General features: G+C 44.2%; 1 pseudogene; it reads right to left on the bottom strand.

Annotated features, from left to right (window-relative positions):
* Positions 1-1,064: 1,064 nt before the first annotated feature.
* On the bottom strand, positions 1,065-2,808 carry LOC138170543 (synaptogyrin-2 pseudogene; annotated as a pseudogene).
* Between the last annotated feature and the right edge of the window lie 701 nt (positions 2,809-3,509).

The following is a 3,509-nucleotide window of genomic DNA, read 5'->3' as shown; positions in this document are numbered from 1 at the left end:
ACAGTCCAGTGCAGGTCATGCCAGCATAGCCCTGGTCCCAGCAAAACAGGAGCAGGCTTTGGGAGCCATTGAATCAGCAGTGGCAATGGCTGCTTCCAGAGCTCTCAGCCCACAGACAGTAAGGGGATTGAATAAGTGATCAGAAGGAGACTACAGGGGTCTCTTTGCTAGAACTGGGAGCAGGACTTCATTACTTTGACCATATTTAGTTCCTGTTTATACCCCTGGGTGTCAGTCCCAGGGTGAGGAGGAGAAGTAGCATACCAGAGTTTGTGGCCACAGTGGGGAAGGGACCATCTCACAGTTCCATGGCAGAAAAGAGTGCTTGTGGTCTCTCACAGATCAGAGCACAGGCCAGGAAAGGAATAAACACACCCCTTCTTAGATCATACCACCTTGGAAAGGACTGAAAACTTACAGGTCCCAGAAGTATCTCTGAAAATAGCTGCACAAAACCCCTGAATTTTGGGATAGTGTACCCTCCACTCTGGAAGCAAAGCCCTACTTTAACAAAGAATTAAAAGTCAAGTAATAGGTTGGGAAAATGAGCAAACAACAGGAAAAAATTCTGGCTATAGAAAGTTACTATGGTGACAAAGAAGATCAAAACATACACCCAGAAGAAGATAATGAAGTCAAAATTCCTGCATCAAAAACCTCCAAGAAAAATATGAATTGGTCTTAGGCCATGTAAGGGGTCAGAAAGGACTTTGAAAATCAAGTAAAAGAGGTGGAGGGAAAAATTTGGAAGAGAAATGAGTGTGATGCAAGAAAATAATGAAAACCAAGTCAATCAATAGCTTGGTAAAGAAGGCCAAAAAAAAATACTGAAGAAAATAACATCTTAAAAAACAGACTAGGCCAAATGGTAAAAGAGGTTCAAAAAGCCAATGAAGAGAATGCCTTAAAAAGCAGAACTGACCAAATGGAAAGAAGGCACAAAAATTCAATGAAGAAAACACTCCTTAAAAAGAAGAATTAGCCAAATGAAAATGGAGTTGAAAAACCTTAATGAATAAAATAATTATTTAAAAATCAAAACCGAAGAATTGGAAGCTAATAACTTTATATATTTTTTTAAACTTATATTTCTTTATTCCATCTCCAAACCAACTTAACAAAATGTAATGTCTTCTGGATGTTCTTTTCTGATGACTTTTTAATACATTCAGAACCATCCAGGGGCTGCAAGGTAGGCATGCCTTCTTGCTCTGCCTCACATTTCATATTTTAACAATGGCAGAATATTACACAAAGCAGGGCCTTGCATGTTAAGGAAAGCTAATCCCAGCTTCCAGGATTTCTGCAGCAAGGACCAGGGAGTGTTGCCCCTGCCTGTCACCAACCTGGCACTGGGTGTGGATTAGCAATCTCAGAAAACAGGAAAACCAGGAGAAAGAATACAGCAGTAACTATAAAGAGTTAAAGGCTAGGGTGCTCCTCACTTTCTCCTTTGAGTAGGAAAGGGACAGGGATCAAGAGAATAACCCCAGATAAAAGGGTTATAGACCTGAGAGCAATGGAGTGTGTATGTATTGGAGAGATCAAGGTGTGGAACTCACTACACCTCAGAGCCCACCACCAGCAACAGAAGGGACAAGCATGAAGGCACACAAACACACCCTGCACACCCACACGCACAAGCACCACAGAATGTCTCAGCAGGACCTGAACGGTCCCTGGCAGAGAACTCTAAGCAGCCACTGCCAGAACCACAGAAATCACCACAAGTTTTGCTCCCCTGGGATGAAGGGGAAGATATAAGGCACTGTAAGTAGCACTGTAGGAATTACCCAACTTCTATAGCTGTCTTAGGTAAAGGGAAAAGCAGTGAGAAAACACTTCGATCCAAAAGTGTCTTAAAAATGCTCTGTCCAAAGGCAGATTCTTCAGTCCCTCCTAAAGGGAAGGAAGCATTACCTCAAGTTATGTGGCAGGTTTGAAAGAGCATGGAGTAAAAACAGGAGGAAGGGAATGGCATCATGAAAGTGTCCAAAGACTCCCTCCCTTTCCCTTCCCCCAAGGTGAAGACTAAGTCAACTGCACCCCTCCCTGTGTCCCCCACTGCGCTTTTGCATGCTGCTTTAACTCAACTTAGTAAACAGGAGGTGGTTGATAACCCTCAGTGGTCTCTGCATTCTGGGTGAAGGGAGGTTATTGGTAATTGTCTCCAGCAACTCCTGGGTAGGAGGCATAGGGGGCAGCAAGATCAGGGGTAGGGTCAATGTAGTTCTAGATGAAGTCATCTACCCCAGCTTTGTATCTCTGGTAGGCAAGAGCAGCCAGCAAGCCCCAAGTGAAGATGGAGAAGAAGCTGAAGGCGATTGCTGCCCGAGCTGAGTCAGCCCCCACCAACACGTCTGTGGGCTTGGTGGCTGCCCAATGGTTGGTGAGAAAACAAAATCCAACAAACCAGAGGAAGGTCCAGAAAGCTGAGAAGATCATGTCACTAATGACCAAGTACTTGCGGTCAGTGGCACTGCTAATATGGGGGAAATAGACATCAACCACGAAGAAAACAGAAACCAGGAAGCCAAGCACCCGGATGGCTGTGCCATATTGGCAGGCATCCTCATTTTGGTTAAAGACACAGTGGAGCTCAGCTGAATGATGTGAATTAACGTAGCCTTCACCAATGATGCAGGAGAACATGATCACAGCAAAAAACATGCACACAGCCCGAACGATGACCTGCGGCTGCTGCAGGAATCGCCGCAGGTCGAAGCTGCCGCCAGCCTTGGCGGCCCGTGGCCCCGCTGTCCATTTTGACATTGATGTCGTTGCCTTCGCCACCGCCGGTGGAACGCAAACTAGAGCCTCCCGGCGGAAGCTAATAACTTTATGAGAAATTAAGATATAATAAAACAAAACCAACAGAATGAAAAAATAGAAGACAATGTGAAATATCTGTAATGTAATGCCAAGGAAAGGCAACTTCCCAGGTTCAGAATACCAGCATAGGTGCTCTCCATTTTATTCAGTGACAAAGTAAGAACAGAGAAGGTCAAAACATGACATCATTCAAAATACAGCATTTACTAAGGGTGATTAAATAATCTCCAAGTACTACCCCACCCCAGGACCTTCCAATCATTCAATCAATTACAAAGTCCCTGTTCTAAATACTTCTCCACCCCTAGGCTGTACCTTCACTTAGTCCACCACAAAGCCCCTCTTCTCAAATGGAGATTAGTTTCCAAACATAAGTAAAGTACCTTCATTTGTTCAATCACAGAGCACAAAAATGTCAAAAGTTCCCCACCCCTGGATCACAATTGAATCTACCCCAGAGTTACATCAAGTTTAAGCACAGCACTTAATACCCAAATGGAGGTCTTTTCTTCATCTTGACAGGAGGCAAGTTCTCAGCAATCTTAGTTCCTGGGGAGACAAGGCTTAGCAAGGCCACAAGATACATTGCCAGTCCCTTCATTAATTCATCCTCTGTCTGCAGAACAGTCTTAGAACCCCTGAAAACATTAGCAAAACCCTCTCCCAGGATTTCTGTA

This window comes from Petaurus breviceps, unplaced genomic scaffold (genome assembly GCF_028583685.1).
Source record: "Petaurus breviceps papuanus isolate PSGF00001 unplaced genomic scaffold, PetGlider_PUasm1.0 38, whole genome shotgun sequence".
Classification (NCBI taxonomy): Eukaryota; Metazoa; Chordata; class Mammalia; order Diprotodontia; family Petauridae; genus Petaurus; species Petaurus breviceps.
The sequence above is the reverse complement of the archived record's forward strand: the minus strand, read 5'-3'. Positions and strand labels throughout refer to the sequence as shown.